General features: G+C 37.3%; 1 protein-coding gene across 1 annotated transcript in view; it reads left to right on the top strand.

The window, feature by feature from the left end:
- Window positions 1-20,271, top strand: part of LOC108667447 (5-hydroxytryptamine receptor 1) — a 102,517-nt gene that overhangs the window by 19,393 nt on the left and 62,853 nt on the right. The gene's annotated exons all lie outside the window — the stretch shown is intronic.

Below are 20,271 nucleotides of genomic sequence, written 5' to 3' on the forward strand. Positions count from 1 at the left end.
AGCACCAAAAGCCCGTGCAACATTCATATGAAATTCCTCACTACAAAATAAAAGCCATCTTTTGTGTGTTTTTTGGCATCGCACGAGATGTGCTTGGCTGCTTGCCGAGCTGTGCAGCATAGCCGATTCAAGCAGAATCACGCGCAATATTGTAGGACGTACGTTTACGGCAAATGTTCCCTGCTGGCCGGATAAGCATTGCGCGGTCAGTTCTTTTCTGTTTACTGTTTCTGACATTCCTAGGCTAACATCAAGATGAAAAATTATTCATCGTTCGTCGTAAGAAATTGTAGCCCTTGTTTGTAGTTTAGCCGGCCCGATGGCGGACGCTTTAAAATATTTTTTTTTGTAGAAGGTAGCAACATCATCATGAATCAAGGAATCTGCTACACTCGGTAACGTTTATTATTGTATTTGTTATATAATTTATTCTATTCTATTTATTTTTTTAATTTTATTGATATTCAATAGGTGGAGGAGATAGTACAAGGTATTTTAAATCGAATTCAAGATTTCCAAACCTTGATTAAATGATTTGCTCTTGATTTATTGCCTACTTCTTTTTATATTGTGACGATTGTAAAGCGCGATCCATTTGAGCCAAATACAGAATCGGACATTTTTTCTCTTGCTGCAACGACTACATTATTCAACAAATTATAATTCCATTGGAAAAACTTGACCCTTGCCCTGCGTCAACTTTGGCAATATGAGCAGCTGAAACCGTACATAAGTTTGGCCTTTTCTGTGGATCTCGCCGCTGTCGCCCACCGAGAAAACTCCAGGGCATTTCTAATGGGGAGCGAGGCCGCGGATATTGGCTGCCTTCCTCGCACAATTTTTTTTTCGAGGCATGCCCATACTTTGTGGATTTCATGTTCATGTGTTTCTATAAAACCAAATTTTTTATGGTTTCATACATTTCAATTCTACCTAATGGCTACTTGGAGAAGAAAAACTATTATGTTCTCGGTATTTACTCAGAATGTTATTAGCGAGTATGCATTCACTAAAATTTTTCTGCTTTTCCTTTGAAAATGATATGTGATTTGATGTACCGATCTTGATAGAGATTATAAATACACTTCCTTAATGTGTAATCCTTCTTTATTCTAATTAAAAACGAACGATTCTGAAATAAGCCGAACATTAACCAATGCACATTTCATATTTCATGAAAAAACCTGATGAAATTAGGCTTCCATTCTTTATGAACCATTTTATGTTTTTTTGTACGTGGGTGCCTGAACATGAAATTTGTTTAAAATTTAATGGCCTATTTAGAGTAATTGTCAACTTTTTCCTAAACATGCGCAACGCTACGGCCGGGTTTCGTCCCTTCTGATGTGGGTCTCAAACGCACCTTTCTAAAGAAACTCTAGGAGGGTGCGAGTATTGCTGTAAACCCCGAAAGAAATGCTACAATTACAAGATATTTCTGCTCTTCTGCCATCTCAATATCGTATGATCCAAAAGAAAAGCCCTCCTGGCAATTTTCAGGTCCCCCAAATCCTATCCAGCAGTCAATTCCGGCTGCTCCAAGTCCCTGCTCTGAGAGGATACCTCGCGCAGGTGATCCTGAAGTCCGTCCCAGAAAGGAGCAATAAAAATACATGACAAAATGACTTAAGGGACTAAAAAAGAAAATTCACAACTATGATGACACATTTATTTGCTGTCACACACCAATAACTCAGAACAACCGATTATTCAAAGCCTGGCAACACAATTTAATCCAACAAATAGATTATTGTAGGTACGTCCAATCCATACTTCCATAACTTATAAATGCTCCACCCTAGTGAGCAATAATGGCCTGAATTGCCTGCTCAGTGAGTACACGTCGCGTAGACGTTGTAGTCCAAACGAATGAATCCAAGAAAATTGAGTGCACGGATCTGAGTGGTTTTCAATGCTAACTTAACTACTGATGAACTAAAATTGAGATTTGCTTTAGAGGGTAAACTGTTGATGCTCGTAAATTGTTGCTATTTGACGCAGGTAAATCTAGTAAAGAAATTTGATTTGAGTGTCCAGCACTTGATTCGCTACGCAGGCATGGACCTTTTCCAAGCTTCTCCAGTTTATCATTGATTCAAATGGGAGCTAATTGAGTAAATGTAATTTAAACTAATTTTTTATTATATTCAAATAATGATCTGCGTGCGTGACTAAAACTTTCACTGTTAATTTCGTAAACGTGATTGTTGTGTAAATTAATACCGATAAATATTAATCGCTCGCCTTTCAAAATACTTATTCGCGAATATTTTTTTCATATATTTTTTATTTTACTCTCATAACTTCGACTTTCATGTTGCTTATTGGTATAACTGCTTCATCGGCTAATTTTACTGTCGCTTTGCAGTTAACATGGTCTGCATAAACATTTTCTGCTTGCAGCATTTCCTTCTCTATCATTGCTGCACTCTATTCAGTATATTATTGAGAATAGAATAGCATTCATGAACTCTTCCTGCTTACTAGTAAACACAACGATTCAGGCACGAGAAGGGGTTAAGTTTTAGGCTCAATTTTCAGGTGAGAGCATGAGTGAACTTCTTGAACTTTCGGCGCCCTCTGCCGCATCTTTAAGCTTTACCCATTCGACGAAGCGCCGGAAAAGTTTTTGGAGTAGTTTGAGACACCAGTAGTTTGAGACACCAGTAGTTTGAGACACCAGTAGTTTGAGACACCAGTAGTTTGAAATGCTGTTAGCGTAAGTTCTTTTGCTGGAATTTTCGAGCAATGTTAGAAGTTACTAAAAAAATTACAGCAATCAACAACTTCAATGGAATAAGGAATTGTATTGCTCGTCCATATATTGGTTGCATGTTCATGCGGAACTTTCTATGCTACTCCGACAGTTGTCTCCATGACCGTGCCATTTTACTGAATTATTTACATGCTGTTGCGTAACTCTCTCCTCATTTATTATTTTGGTTTCGTAAATTCTGAAGGTGATGTTTTGACTCTAGATCTGTTGACTCTAGATCTTTACAGTTTATTAAGGTTTATATAACGAAATCTACGTTACTTATATTTTGACAAACGCGCTCACAGCAGGAGTTCGTGAGCGTGCACTAACATTAGTGTTCCACCATCTTGCTTTATGTTGACGCGTTGACGCTATACGCCTGCTAGCGAATAAAATCAGTTTGCTCTGACGACTGACTCATGAAATTATTCATGGGAAATTCTTCCGTAACTTTTGGATGTTACTCGTGTTCATGTCTTTACCAGACTGACAATAATGCTGCATTTTTTCAATGATTACATTAAAGATGATCTCTTATCATTGAAATATCCGAAGCTGCTTAATGCTTTTGATTGTCGTATGCTTTTAAACAATATTTCTGCCTGCTGGGCACGAATTTTAAACTGGATTGGCCACCACGTATCTTCTTTTGGGTTAGACGCAGTTACGTTAATGTGCAAAGTTGCCTTCAGGAACTCGTCTGGTGATTTTCAACAGTCTTCATTCTTAAAGATCGCATTTTTTCAAGTAATACCTATAACACATTAACTTATAATATAATTTTCACCAGATAAGTCAATAAAAAACTCGGTGTCTTGGAGCTTGTTTTGTTTTCAAATCATCTTAATTTAATATTACCCTGAATACTTGTTCATACATTTAACGAGCCCTCTACAGCTGGCGCTATTCCATCGAGACCAAATATTTTACGTCACTATAATCTTTTCACAAGGATCAACTAAGGAATCCCTTTTTTCAATCTCCCTCGAAGTAAGCTTGTCAATCATGCACCTGAGGAAAAGTCATGTTGTTTCGTTTCTATGAGCATCTTTCATAATATAGATACATTCGTTGCAATAATTTTTTGTGGGAAAATTTTACGTCGCCAGGCGTAAAAGTTTTTATGGCATATCGCACCCTCTGCGTATACAAGCAACTCAGCCTCGCGTCGTGAGCGACGACGCATCGAATTGCATTCGTCTTCAAATGCCTAAATATCGAGTTAGCGAGTCAGGAGTTACTTAGTGAATTTCCCGGGGGTATGGCACCAAGGCACCGAGTGTATATCACTACAGACTATAAATTCGCGCTCTAATTTTTTAGATGAGTTGCAGCGTCGCTTGACGCCATCATATGACATGAGCCTCGAGTCGACGACCTGTAAGCAGCGAGCAGGATCTATCAGTCAAACTACTTAACATTTCTTCAGGAGTAAGGAAGTGTCTTTACAAATTCTATCGAACATTTAAAAATTTATAATTGAGTATATTACCATCCAGCTGTTCAAACAGGCGTAGCTAAGGAGATGTCGAGATGCTGAATTAAATTTTTGGCGGTGTTATCATGATGCATTCCAATACGGTTTTAGTATGAAAAATTGTGACTAAATATTAATGGTAAATTATTTTTTAGCTAAAAATATTAATATCAACATTTCTTCTACTTCAGTGCGGAAGTTGAACGGGAGGAAGTTTTTTTTATTCAGTGATTTAAAAGGCTCGTTCTATAATTCAAAATACTTCAGGTAATAATGTCACTAGTTTGCTTTAATCGCAGATTCACTAGAAATTTAAAAGCGAAGAAAACACCATAAAAATTCAGCATATCTCTATTGAAAACGTTTCGGAGACCAGCTCCATCGCCAGTTCGATAAATCTAGAACACAAATAAGTCAGAAAATTAATAAAGTTTGGAGTAAAAAAAACACAGAAGTTATAAACCTAAATTTACAGACAAAGGGCCGAATAATAAAGTAAGTACCTATCTATTCACAATTTCTAATGGATAAGAACTAGAGGCAGCATTCAAACTAGGCTTCTCTTTAAAAATATACAATGATTCCAAAATACGCAGATCGTAAGCACCAGAACTATAAGCTAAAACCTTGAAGTCAGTGTCCGACACTGGAACGTTGCACTGTTCGGCGTGAGTGCGCACAGCCGAATGAGGAGGGCGCGATAGTAACTGCCCTCTCCTCCCTCTATGCTCAGCGACCCTAGTGTAAAAATTACGTGCCGTCATCCCAACGTACGCAGATGCACATCGAGCAAAACTAAATTTATAAACTAGGGACGATCGCATGTGAGAAGGGAGGATATCTTTGTACATAAAAAACGAACCTATTTTGAAATTATTCACAAGAAAGATACGAAGATTAATGTCCGGAAAGTATTTCATAAACAAATTTTTTACTTCTCTTGACATAACTTCTGACGCATGGCCGAAGTATGGAAGGGAACATTAAACAACGTTTCTACTATCAGGCTCTGGAACAACTTCACTGTTTCGCTTAGACATGAATTTCTTAATCTGGGTAAACAGTAAACACCAAGCCAAAAGGGAATCCATTAAGCGGCAATATTACACCGCGGCTTTCGTATTTGCTCGACTTTCCATGCCATGCATTCTGAATTTGAATTTTTGCGTAATATCTTCTCGCTTAATGGATTTCCTTCTGGCTTGGTGTTTACCCAGCTCAAGAAATTCATGTCTAAGCGATACAGTGAAGTTGTTCCAGAGCCTGATAGTAGAAACGTTGTTTACTGTTCCCTTCCATACTTCGGCCATGCGTCAGAAGTTACGTCAAGATAAGTAAAAGATTTGTTTATGAAATACTTTCCGGACATTAATCTTCGCATCTTACTTGTGAATAATTTCAAAATAGGTTCGTTTTTTAAGTACAAAGATATCCTCACTTCTCACATGCGATCGTCCCTAGTTTATAAATTTAGTTGTGCACGATGTGCATCTGCGTACGTTGGGATGACGGCACGCAACTTTTACACTAGGGTCGCTGAGCACAGAGGGAGGAGTTATAGGACTGGGCAGTTACTATCGCGCCCTCCTCATTCGGCTGTGCGCACTCACGCCGAACAGTGCATCGTTCCAGTGTCCGACACTGACTTTAAGGTTTTAGCTAATAGTTGTGGTGCTTCCGATCTGCGTATTGTGGAATCATTGTATATTTTTAAGGAGAAGCCTAGTTTGAATGCTGCCTATAGTTCTTATCCATTTGAAATTGTGAATAGATAAGTACTTACTTTATTATTCGGCCCTCTGTCTGTAAATTTAGGTTTCTAACTTCTGTGTTTTTTTACTCCAAACTTTATTAATTTTTTTACTTTATTTGTGTTCCAGATTTATCGAACTGACGATGGAGCTGGTCTCCGAAACGTTTTCAATAGAGACATGCTGAATTTTTGTGGTGTTTTCTTCGCTTTTAAACTTCTAGTCAAAATACTTCTGTTGGAAAAGATTTATGCTATAACGTTGATTGAATTCACTTGCTAGTAATCCATCCAGTAATCCAGTAGCGGAGAACTTATTATTTGAGATCTGCATTAGTTTTATTTATTTATATCTTCATAAATAAGCTTCAGTTGCATTTCTATGCTGGATACTTATAAAAAATAATACATTGGCTAAGTTTTAAAAAGCGAATTTCATATTTGCTGGCTTTGAGCCAAATTTGCTTCCATATCAAGTTTTCTTAGGGCTGTCCAATAAAGCTTCGCCTAAACTTTATTCGGTCGCTCAAACTGGTAAAAATCAGTCCCCATTTATATTGGCACGATTTGATCGAAAACCGATGAGGCTATACCGCTATCATAGCAGCCGATGCATTCAGGGCTGCATTTTGAGTTTGCAGTGTTCATTAAGAAGTAATATTCGTCGCATATAAATTTCATGGGTTGCCTTGCAGTAATGTAACGTTTGCAGGAGCTCTTTATTGACGCAGCTTTCCGTCGTCTGACTGCGCGTAAAAAAGTCCGTCTTATCCTCAAAATATCGAAATAAAAAGTCTAATATAAAATTTGAAGTTTAATAAAAATTAGAAGAAAAATGCTCGAATATAACCGAGAACTATATTGTTAGATAGTTACTGCACTAAATGAAGCTAAGTCAAAATTTGTTATACAATACTGAATAAAAATTCTTTACATTTTCGTTCGGTATTTGTCTGGATTATGTCTTTCAATTTCTGCTCTCAGTAAAACGGTTTAAAATCTCAAATGGAACTCCAAACTAGAAATTGTCCCGAATTTATATTTTTCTGGCAAGAAATTTTGCGCGATGTTTCCACTCCAAAGAGTGCAAAGAAAATATTTCTCAGGCCACAATTGCTGCAACAGTCGATTGTGGACTCGAATTTCTCTAGACTTTGTGAAATAATTCTTCACTTTTTGTGCTGCTTTTGCTGTTGTTTTCAAGATACAAATAACATGTTTATCACACTTGACTTCAACATTTTATGTCAGAAACGTTATGAGAATGAAGTCATTACCGTCATAAAGCAAATCTTGCTGCAGTGTTCTTGGCAATCAGTAGGTATAAAGTGCGCTACTGGTACATATGCCTCAGTACCATAAGCGACATGTTTTTACGCTTAATTAAACATCTGTTGGCGCAATCATCCACAGCAAATTATGTTTTGATTCATTTGAAATTGGTCTCATGTCAGTTTTTATTACGCTGTTGACAGTTTTATTATAAAGCGGGGTCATTAAATGAAGTGAACACGGCACTTATTAAGGTATGAAGATCCCATACTATATTGAAAGCAGAGAGCCTGCACAATTCGCTCCATTCGAAGTTTTTCATTCAGCTTCTCCCCATTCTGGCATTAGTTTTTGAAGTCTTTTTATCTGCAATAAATTTTCTCATTAAACGTCTGTTCGTACTTTATACCTTAGCCTGGAGCAATTAGACGAGCAGCGACGGTCGATCACGCAATTATGTCTTTCCTTCCCGCAATGTAGAGGCAATTAGACCATTTCTGTGTATGAATTTGACGTTTACTGAGTCTGCACGACATGCAATTAGCGTTCTTGGTCAAAAAACCTTTGTTGAAAATTCTACTTGACTGAGAGATGCGTCAATTTTCAGGGCGGACAGTACATGTCTTCATATAATTATTCAAACACGAGTGGTTAATGACCAGAGAAATCATTGATTTAAATTTTCAGGATCGAAAATTTAAATCAATGATTTCTCTGGTCATTAACCACTCGTGTTTAAATAAGCTTATTCTGCTATCTGAAAGTAATATAATTATTCTTGCCGCAACAGAAATTAAAGAATTGTGAACCATTAATACGTTGTAGTGTGAATAAAACGAAAAATTTTAAAAGCCTCCAACCATCAGAATTATTATTTCACTATTTTAGCCATGACTTTATTGCTGTACAAATACTGGGGGAACTCGCCCCCAAGAACCGCTGCCTTATTAACGCCAATGGCGAGACGCTCGTTTGGCGGGGCGGTCGTTCTTTGAGGAGCGCCAATTGCTGCCGCTCTTTCATGTCGCCTTTGTTCCTTTCAAAAGACCATCTTATCTTACTTTCCAATGACCGTCTTATCTTTTCGTTAAAAAAGCCTTCTTGTCTTCCTTTCAGTGTTGATCATCACTTATAAAGTTTTTTGTAGACATGATTAGATTTCCTAAGTAACTAGCTGTCATTCAAAATTTTCATTTTATCAACAAAATTATTGATAAATTTATACTCGCAGTTTATCTCACACATAAAAAAAACTCTGAAAGTTTGTTCCTCCTTTCCTCAATTGCAATCGTCTCGGTATTTCAAGATTATACGTTCGTTTCCAAATTCTGCAGGCATAAATAGTAATTTAATTTTTTCTCAGAAAACTTCTCATTCTATAGAGTCAGTTGATCAGGACCATGAACTTATCCCTGTGCGTAGTATGTGAGTCACCCAAATTATAGATTCCATTTTTGCGTGCCTTACCAAACATGGAAGGCATTTTGCAACAAGGCAATTTTTAAGCTTGCCCGAGGACGTTGACGCATTAATTTCCAGTCCAATTAAGAAGGCGGTTCTGCTAAGCTGACTAAAGCAACAGATGCTGCATTCAAAGGGCTTTAGTTTTCAGACTATTCTCCTAAACTCCTCTTCCCTGTTCTCTTAGCTTGATCCTGTTCAAATTTATAGTCTTAATTAAATTAAGCCGCTGAGTAACTACTTCAACTCCGGCAATAGTTTTACAGGCAATTTGTCTGCGTCTGAAGAGCAGTTCTTTTGTAACGCGGCTCAGATATTAATTTCTTGACTCTAACTTTGGCAAAGTTTTCAGAGATTTTCTAACACATTAGAGAGGCCGTAGCTATTTTAATTGTGGGGTGTATTAGATTGCTCTAGAGATGAGTTTTATTACGCTAATGAAAAACTTAAAAGTAGATATATTCTTATTAATTATTAATCGGAATCGGGTATTGTGTGGCATGATAAATATTTCGTTCGGCTTTAAAGTTGAGCGAAAGGCTGGATTAAGAGACCAGAGATGCATTTCTGTAATTATAAAAAAACTGCGTGAGTTCCGCATGGCTGTGTGGTTCGGTGTATGTAGAGATAACCCTGTATGTGTGGGTAATATATTTTAGCGACCGTGGAAGCGAAGCTAAGACTTTTGTTAATTTCTTGATAAAAACTAGTTTAAATGTTTCATTTGAACTCCAATTCTTGTTCCAATCGTTCCCTGATCTTGAGAAATTCTATTAAACTTGTTAATATCTGCTTGAGATCTCACACGCGCTTTCGCTTCAGTTCGGGTCCTACCAGGTTTATCCTAGTCAGATAATAATTTCTCGACTCCCCTACTTTAGCAAAGTTTTCAGGAATTTTTAGAGAACCGAAAAGGCAGAAAATTGATGTTGCCACTTGAATAGTCAAGCGTATAATCTGCTCTCCTGATGAGAGTTTATCACGTTGATGATGACGGTAAAAATCACGCCATTCCTGAATGGCTTCCGTCAAGATCGATTGGTCCTGTATTTCGAATCATCATATAAATGTTCCTGAAATTGCTCAATATCATCAAAGTTTTTATTTTAATCAATATTTCTTTTTTTCCTCTCATTCACTTTCTTCCTTCAGTTCTGTGCCAAATTCTTCTTCTGATCATCTGTTAAATTAATATACCAGAAAAAATATTTGCCTCTTCCCCACCAGAAGAAAATGACTAAGTTCTGGCATAAACTCGTTCATTCAGAAGTAAATATTGAGATCCAAATTAAGATTGACTTGTATATATGTTACGTCTACATGAAGAGGGAGAAGACTAGATTGGCCATCAAATTCAAGCTATGATTCTCAATGTAGGAATTTAAATAAAATGACCCTTCTACTCTAAGTTTAAAAATTATCCTCCAGTAGGCTAACTGCTTGCATGTTTAGAGATCACTTCTTCTTCAAGTTCGCACCTAATTATTCCTCATCTGTACCACTAGAATATAATTTCTGGTGAAGAGCCAAAATATGCGATGTTTTGGGTTCATAATTTAGTTCACAGAGTACAGCCACCCTGCAAAGTTCACGTCATGCTGGCGTGCAGATCAGCTCGCTGCTAACAACCAAGGTAGGGTAAACTCAAAACACTTTGAGTACTTCACTCAAAACAATTTCATTTCACTCAAAACAATGAGAGTAGCTCGTCTTGGAGTTTTCGAAGTGAAGTTTCAAGTTAGCCTTCAACAACTTCCCTATTTAATGTATGTATCGAATTAATTGAATGGAATATTAATAATTAAATTAATAAATTAATTGAATGGAATCCTGAATTAGGGACGAAATCTTCAGACAAGAATAATGAAAAATGCCAAATGATGAAAATTTGGAAACCGGTCATTTTTGTAGAACCGAGGCAGCCAGGGTGATTTTATTATGGTTAGCGTATCAAAGTTCGGAGGAAAATGATGAGAGTAATGCACATAGGTTACTGCCCGTGCGATGAGATTAACAAATGCACCAAACTACTCAGTGTGATACTTCATACCCACATGTCACGTAGTTGCCAAACTGATTTCTTTACGGACCAGTTTTATAAAATTTAATTAAAAATCTTCTCAACTCAAACCGCTTCATTATTTTTTAGTTGCTTCCAGAAGCAGCAAAATAATCCAATATATAGACAAATCTTCAGTCAATTTGCATAGACCAATAGATTATGGGAAGATCAGACTGTATTTCAATGAAGGCATCGAGGGAATATCGTCTCGAGACTCGCATTCAAACACGCGAGCTGCCTGGTCCCGGCGCGCGATGCGGCTCGCTCTCCTCCAGCCACGGGCGGTAAGAGGATTAGACTCAGCGCCCTCGGCCTCGCCGCCCTCTGAGATGGTCTTTCAGCGCGTAAGTACTTCAGTAGCACCGATAGATACTGACACATGGATTGGAGATTCATAAAGTATCAAAAAACCATGATATAAATTCGCTGTGCAAGCATAATTTTATTTTATTTTTGTTACAATCATGTGAATTGATCACTCGAAGAACGTTGTAAAGGGGGTAACACTGCTGGCCTGTTTTCGTGCATATACAGAAGGAGAAAAATTTACTGTCCAAACGAGCTAATTTGTAATGACGGTCTTGTGAAGGTAACCCATCTTAAGCACGGCGTAATTTAGTTAAGCAACAATAACGGCTGTGAAGGCACTCCATCACAGATGCGTGCATGACATCATTTTTATCAGCCGGTGGCCAGGCCCCGTGACAAAACGCAACGTCAATATTTACCACCGTGATGAAACATTTGGTTATACTGTGCGCCTAAAAGAAATCTCTGAATGTCATTCAAGAAATTCTTCTTGCATCGAATTAGGTTGTGAAGTTTATGCATTGAAAATTATTTGTTTGATAAATGGAGTGAACTCTGGAAATTACAACTTCTATTCTCGACGTGTCTTATGTACAGGCCGAAAGTTTCTGAGTTCAAAAATACTACCACGGAAGCGTTTTTGACTAAGAAATAAAGTGAAGTGGAATTGAAACCAGTATTTTGCACTTTCCATCCCTCATTCCATTCATGTCCAACCTTCGATCTAAATCATACTTAAAATCACTTGAATTTAATATTAAAAAGTAAAGTTATACTCGCAGCTGCATGAGGCCGAAGCGTCATAATTTGAAAGTGGAGCTGCTTTGGAAATTTCGGTTGTTGGCAATATAAGTCAATCTCAAAACAAATCCGTATATAGGTGTCATTTTTCAGTTATCATCAAACTCAAGTCATTTGTTGCTCGTGGCAAAAATTTTCTTTTGCTTCGTTTCAAGATCTCTCTGATCGAAGTGAAAACGAGATCTCTAGGGCAGTTCAGGTCGTTAAGAAGCAATAAGTGCTGATGTGCCCTATAAAATGCCGAACCACACTCAGAATTTTATGTACGGTCCGGGAACGTCACCAACCTTTAAGGTTCGTGGAGCTAAACCCGCAAGTTTTGAGAGCAGGGGAGGAGCTCAGCTCCATGTGATTTATGATCATATTCAAGTTAACAAGAACTGATTGTATGATTACTTATTCAATAGTGGAAAAAAATCCCATTTCTTATTTATAAATGAATAAAATAATTGTAGTAAAAAACCCAATATTTTTAGGGGGCTTTTAGGATTTTAGACGGTTTGAAACCCTCATAAATAGGCCTTTTGACGCCACAGGTGCAGTCACTTCGACGAGCGCTAGTGCCAGTATAGTCTCCGCGCTCATATACAGTGTATATAAGCACCATGTAGCGATGAAAATATTTTAAACTTTTTGTTCGTAAATGAACCTTCAATTGGAGTAAATGCATTAGTAATGCCGCACTAAACAAGTGCATGATGTAACAGTCAGCTGAAGCTCCGATTCACATATTGAAGATTCAATGATAAGATCCCAGAATATCCAACTGCAACTCGAATCGCATCTAGAGCAGACTTCACTGGATGCAGATAGCATTTTCTACTCGTATCAATGTTTTGATATGGCCCCACCGCCCATTTTGACGCATATAAAAGCTATCACTGTGGGGACTATTTCTGCATTCATTTCTTGAGCGGAATTGCTTCATCCCTAAAGATCGATTCCAAAAATGGAAGGTGCAACATCAGGAAAATGGTTGTTTATGCAAGCCATGGTGGAGGCCAATTTACTTCGTGTGCGATGTTTTGAAATGATTGATTTTAGCGATACGGTGAATTTAGAACGACTGGTGAAGCATGATCGAAGCCTTTGGTCCACATTTTTGTGGACCAAAGGGTTTCATGACTCCCGCAGGATTTGGTTAAATGTATTGATCGGATGTTCTACGTTATGCAGTTTAAATGTGAGGAAAAATTAACCACAAGTAAGTTTGCTTTACTCGCAATGTCCCTTTTACTGGAAAACCACGCCTGAAACTCTGCGTAAATGGCTAATTCTACCGATAAGTTCTTTATTTCAGTCCACTTATTGTAATGAGAAAATGAGGCCCTCGCAGGGCCGAACGCATAGCGCGGCATTACAAAGGGTAAATTTTAGGCTGTGCTTTATCATGCAGGAACTAACCATCATCGTCACGTCACGTGTAATTCTGGACACAAGCTTTTGTAGTTTCATGCTTGCATGTTTATTTTACTTGGTTTTAAATATGTTATATCTTAATGTGATTTTTTTATCTGATGGCGCTCGCAAATAGCATAAACATTTAGTATTTTTATCCTTGCACCCTTCACATAACTGAAAACGGTACATCGGAATTTAGTTAGTAGTGCCCGGCCAATTATGGAAATGCCTGAATACTTCTTTTAAAAAGCGTTCAATAGAGTCCACTTATATAAATTGTGTAAAAAATGTTTGTGATTTCAGCGAGTTTTTAGATTAATAAATACATGAAAGCGTTTACAGGTGAGCAGAATATTTTCACTCATTTAGCTCCAAAGCTTCACATTTAGCAAGGGGCGAAGCTGCGTCCGCAGTCCCTGCAGAAACAGCTGGACCAATGAGAAGAAACAAGAGATTGTCCGTAAAGAAATCATAAGTAATTCAGGAAGACAATGTTACTGCGGTCAACAGTGGTGTGTAGACAGCGAACAAGCAGTGCATGATTCGATATGAAGCAAGAGCAGTCTAGGAAACACTATTTTATTATTAAAGTGGAACATCAGAGGGAATGGTTAAAAAATGTCGTCTTATATACCTAATATGACGTAAGACAGGAGACTTATGATGGACTCATACGAGTACATACTATTTGAATTTATCTGTGGAAGCTCTATAGTTATACTCGCATGTTGACAGTTCATAAGATGGAGAAAAACACAACTGACTCTAAATTTTGTTGACATCGTAGCAACCTGTTAAAGGAAAAGCCAATGAAAAGAGAGACGTCAGCGGAAACTGGGGAGCGGAATATGGTTGGAATGTGGCATTTTGAACGACGAATGTTATCTCAAGTTGGATGATTAAACAAGTGGTTTTATTTGTACAGACTTATTTGTACAGACAAAGTCGGCACAGATGTCCCAAGGAATGGATGCATTGCATAAGCGTCGAGAAACATCACTATATGAAAGAGAAGCGTCGAGAGACTTAATTGTAGGGCAGAAAATTGCAGTAGGATTGAATCCTTTCCGCCCCAGAAGAGTAACAGAAGATAAGGAAACAACCAGCACAACAAATTGTCATCAAATTCCTTAATATAATCATATATTAAATAATATTTCAGGAAAAAATTAGGAAATGCTCGGCAGGGACGCAGGAGCAGTAATTAACAAAGAAATTTGTTGGTCGTTTTCCGCCCTCACCTGTCCCATGTTTCGCTAACACTATTATTGATAAACTGAATTTTAAATTTTCTTTTCACAAATACAGACTACCAGGATATGTTGAGACGAATCAAAACCCATGATATCAAAACAGCAAATTTGGAATGAAAATGAGTTTGCATCGCCTTAATAACAAACTTAAAGTGTACTATGGAAATAATAAGCGTTTTTTTTTCATCGCAATCTGCGGAACAAAAAGAAGAAAAAATTTTCCCCGTCATGCATGGTTGGTGGTTCGAAACTCTCACCCTTATATCATGATCAATGTTGAACTGGAGACCGCTTTTTGGTATGAGATGTTACAGCTGAGAAACATGCAATAACGAAACACAGCAAAGATAACGAAGATGGACAAAGCTCAGAAAGATGACCACGAGTGTAGACTTTCAGTTTACTCAAATCCAGAATCCCGTTCAGAAATGGTGGAGTCTGAAGTCATCATCAGGTGGAGTCTGATGTCATATTCGATAATATTGGTCCACTTCGGTGAGGCTACAATCAGCAGGTGCTAAAATTTGAATTTGAATATGATTTCTTTAACAGCCATTGCAAAGTGAATATTTTAAAAACAGTCTTTCTTTTGCCAAGAAAAAAGACTTCCTTTCGCATTGCAAATTGACTACGCATGAACCACACATTAACTGGAATTTGGTGGAGTATTCAGCCTGGCAGTGAAGTTAAAAACGTTCAGATTGCGAATCTTATTGCAGGCATATAATAGTTAGACATACTTGATTGTTGTTCGTAAGTGACATGGTATGCTTAGGAGAGAAAACAGTAACGGCAATAGAAGTGATTTCACAAATTCTCTCACATGCAAACGTAATCTAATGAAAATGAATGTAGTGTGGCTATTAATTCTGAAGTCTTCTCTGTGGAGCAGGCGCAACCGACATCTGATCAAGTCCCTGCTCCGTGTTTACCTGACCGCATATTTTCCATGTCACCAGGGTGCCACCATTATCATTAATTGACAGTGGTTGAAAACAGTTGAAGATGACTGGAAAATTGGAACATTTCTCCACTTCGTCGCGCTTCACTTGCTTAGTCTCATCCTCGATTTCGGTTCGGCCGCAACTTATTTTCAACTCGTCGCAGTGAATTGAGTGACAACCTAACGCGTAATTGTGTGCACTGGTTTGAGAACGGACACATCTGTTGCAGTTAAGCCGACGTGCTGTGCAATTTAAACAACATTATAATGTTATTCCTACAGAATGTTTCCAGAAGATAATACTCTCAAGAACATTGCTCATGGCTGCGCACCGGTGAAGTGAACCGGACGTATGGTTTCTTATACCTGCACTACAGATATATCACCTGTATAATACAGCCAGCCGCCAATGATCGCTCTATAATTCCTTGAATTGTTTTAATGAAACCTGATCAAAATTGAATGTAGTGTGTTTACGAACACAAGAATCACACCTCTCGTTCGGAGAATAACACCGGGGTACTATAAGACTTACGATTTGACCAAAGATGTGTTGTGCGTCGTTTGTTGTGGTACCTGGGTAGTCGAAATATAAAATTTGCAAAATTCCTCCATTTACATGTCACAATTGTTGTGTTTCGTGACTATTGTTCGGGAAACACTGACTCAAACCAACCAAGAGTGAGTCTGATGAAGTAAACCTGTTTCGCATGTATGAAAAAACCCTGAGCGGTCACTGATGGATGTGCATTGTGCATGGTATGTTAGCATCGGCGTGAACATTGAGCGAGAACTAATATAGTGTATTGTAAGGATGCGGTGAAGTATGAACATGTTATCAATGGACTCAGCAATCGTACGATAACAAATTGTGAGCTGGCACTAGTAGAACAGCGGCAAACGTTCACATCGATGCGAACAAATCGTGAGCTGACACTAGAGCAAGTGTACCGTCCCGCTACACGAGTGTGAGCAGGTAGCTAGCAAACGCTAATTGAAGTGTAGCGCAGGTCTGATGCAGTGCACACCTGCTCACTACCAAACTGCGCATAGCAGGTTCTCCATTATCAAGGCACCTGCACCGCAACACACTTAGGATCAATAGCTGCACACGCCGACGCAGTCTTCTTGCCGTAGTTGTGCTTAAAAGTACTAGGCTGTCTATGGACACGAACTCCATTAAGCTAACTAGGCTGAGTGTAATGGACTGTACCTTCTGAATGCTGTTGGGCAGCTAAAACCCGCCGGACAAAAGTAACGCAACAATAACAAATGGTACGCAACAAAAGCTTGGCAATTTTAAAGTAATTTGAAATTGTACGGTTGCTGTAAGGACTCGGGTCTGATACATGTAATCAAGAAAAAGTAATTTTTTCCTCTATGAATATTATAAGTTGCACTCGCAATATGCTGCGCCAGTGAGTTTTGTCGGTTTTTGGTGAAACGAAAGAGTTTTACGTATTCAAAATGTTCAATCATTATCTAACTAATGAAAAAATCCTGCTTTTGAACTGAATGAATTTTAATTTTGCAATTGAAAAAAAATAATTATCAAAATCGGGACATCGCAACAATTTCCGGTAAATAAAACTTATTACTTGCCTAGATTTTCATCTTAATATTAAGGGAGTGATCCAATTCAACTTTTCTGAGCCCTAAGCAACAAAAACACATTAGTCCGCCTTAGCCCGCTGGCTTTTGTGAGCCTTCGCGTGCCCTTCAATAAACGGCGAGGATATTTACACTGCACAGCACCTGGAGTCCCGGACCATGTATCTATAGCCCGGCTGCCGTAGAAGTTACGATCTGAAGTTGATAAGTTAACCTTTAATCAGGATATATCCTGACCGCACAACGTTCCGAGTACTGAGTATACTTTCAATATCCCATATATTTAGGGGATACTGAACCCATAAATAATTCATTTATAGTTTCATTTTAAATAAATAATAAATTCTGAACCCATAAATACTTCATACTTCATTTATTGAAGTACCATATATTTATTATACGGAATGTGGTTTCCTGCTATTGTGACCAAGGAGTTTGTAACACATTGATCGATTTATCACAAGATTTTAATGATTATCAAGGTACTGAATTTATCATGAAATTACTACGCTTGCAGTCAAATAAATAGAATGGTTTCATGTAAATGTACCAGTTAGTAAACACTTGATGGACTAAGGCGATCAAGAATGTAATTAGAAAAAATAAAGGAATAAAACGAGTTTTGTTTGAATTGGTTCTGAAGTCTATTATCGACACTGTTCATTATTTAATTAGTATCATTTCGCAAAGCAAAAATTGCATGGGGGCAATTATTGCCATGCGGAGCAAGTGCCATTAATGTCGAGCAATAACGGTTGCTCAAGTTTTCCTCTCTCCTTATCGTAAACGCTTGATAACAATGGCTCTATGGTTCCATCCAAAAAAAGGTTGTATTATGCATCTAATTGTCCTGTTTATGTTTCTAATGATTCTTTATTATTATTTATTTAGAGTATTTATTCAAACCGTTCTTGATTTAACGCCAAATTTGAACGATTTAAATACTTCTTAATTTCAACTCGCAAGTTTTGTCACAATTAACTTGAATAATAATTATTTATTATTAAGGTTCGAATTTTCATCATTTTAATGGTTTATAATATTTTCATGAAGTTCAATGGTTTCATACTGTACAGAAACAATGCAAAGTTTTTGCAAAATTTTTGTATGAAAAAAAAATTCTCGGTTGGCATTTAGTTTGCACACATTCATTTCCTACAATTTGAATTCATTCATTTGATACATTTTGCTTGTGTTAGAAATTTCCAATTTTATTTGCATTAAAGTCACTTTTTGAGCAATTTTTATGCGAGACCTTTAATTAATCGACCTCGAAGATGTCTGCTGGTTCGAAATATTTATATACATTCACATAAATGTGCTTACTAGCGACCCCCAACGATAAGAAACTCGTTTAAAAACGTAATCAGAATCATACGAAAGATATTTTAACGTTTGTATGACAGTTTATTTTTTTCAGGCAATTGAAAGATTCGTTTTTAACGAGAGCCGGTTGCTCATTTCCATTAAAACAAATCATAGCTTGCAGGAGTGGTTCGTTAATGTAAGACTAAGTAGCAAACGTCAGGCGTAATAATATGTAAATTGTATTTATTATTACAAACAAGTTGTGTGCAATGAATGAAAATGAATGATAATAATTATTTCCTATGTTAATCCATATGATTTCGCCATGTTCAAAAATTTTTACATGTAGAATAATTCAAATCATTTTGAAAGTGAATCCGAACTCTTTGAAGTTGGTTGAAAAGTGGTTGATGGAATACAATCCAGGTTTATATCGCTATATAGAACGTTATAGGAATATTTATAACATTAAAAATTAACTAAATAATACCGAAAACTGGGATGAGTAAATGGGAAGTGTTGTAGTCGTCACCGGAGTAAATTAACAGCTGATGATGTCAATTCCCTTATAGTAAGGTTGTAATTGTATAATTATAATTACGTAATTTGTTCAAATATGTTTTTTATAAGAAGAACTGACACTGCATGGCATATACTGCAGAAGTGAAGAGGTCAAAATGTCTTCCGATCGTGAATAAACGTATGGCATTCAAATATTTTTAACAATTACAGAATCATATTCCATGCGTTAATGCATTACTTAATTACTGGAACGCCGGAAGCCACACAATAATCTTTGAAAGTGTTTAAAAATATTCTGGAGCTTGTGAAAGCTGCACGAGTTAATCACATGATGGAACATTCGTGATGACTTGTCAAAATTTTAAGATTAAATCACAGCGCATGAGTGACAGACACGCACGCGTCAGGACCTTTGAAAATGTGCGAGATTCTTAATTTGGTGTTGGTATTTTCAGCGAAACTTTATTGCAAATGCAAACAACATTTGTGTCCCTGATGGCAAATGTTGCTGGCATCTGTGACTGCCATTTTTGTCAATTAGAACTTTTTCAGAGTGGAATAGATGCATCGAATTTAGGAATTCTATGTATCGATTCTGTTTAATAATTTTTGTACACACCGATCCTGAATGTTAAGCTTTTGTCCGCTTTTGAGATGACGAATTCAGCCAACAGTCGCTAACAAATTTCAAATCTTATAATAAAATATTATTATTATATATATATATATATATCGAGAATTAAATTTAAGTCAGATCAGATCCTGCAAAAAAATATCCTCCCGATATGGAGTAATATTCATTGTTTCATGCCCCTCTTCTCAGAACTGCTTTTCGTAGATGTGTTTTCCCAAAGGCCGGCCGGTGTCAGGATAGCCGTAGCTATGAAGAGGGAATTCCTGTTTACAGATTGAACGAATTTCATGGTAGACCCGTCACAATTACAGGAACCCATTTTATGCTGGCCGGATTCATGAGGGTAGCACGTGCTGTTATGGACGGCTATAGGCATAGTTGGCGAGCCGTTAAGCGCATGAAAAAATTGTGTTTCGTAATCAAATAATCGATTACTTCAAAAATTTGAGAATGATTTTCACACAAAAAGAAGGATGATTCTAACAGTCTTCAAAATGTTCGGCCATTTAATATTAGCCCGTGAGAAAATTATAAGTTTTTTCATTACAGAGACGAATTTTATTATAAATATCGCTTTGGTCTCCGTCATTTTTGGCAATTTCCGTAGTTGAACAATTAACGTGCGCTGGTAGTTAATTTATGTTTTCAAAGCTCCTCGTTCACGAAAAATTACTGCTCGATGTTATTGTTCGAAAAGTCGTCGGTAAGT

The sequence above is a fragment of the Hyalella azteca genome, unplaced genomic scaffold (genome assembly GCF_000764305.2).
Source record: "Hyalella azteca isolate HAZT.00-mixed unplaced genomic scaffold, Hazt_2.0.2 contig9520, whole genome shotgun sequence".
Taxonomy (NCBI): Eukaryota; Metazoa; Arthropoda; class Malacostraca; order Amphipoda; family Hyalellidae; genus Hyalella; species Hyalella azteca.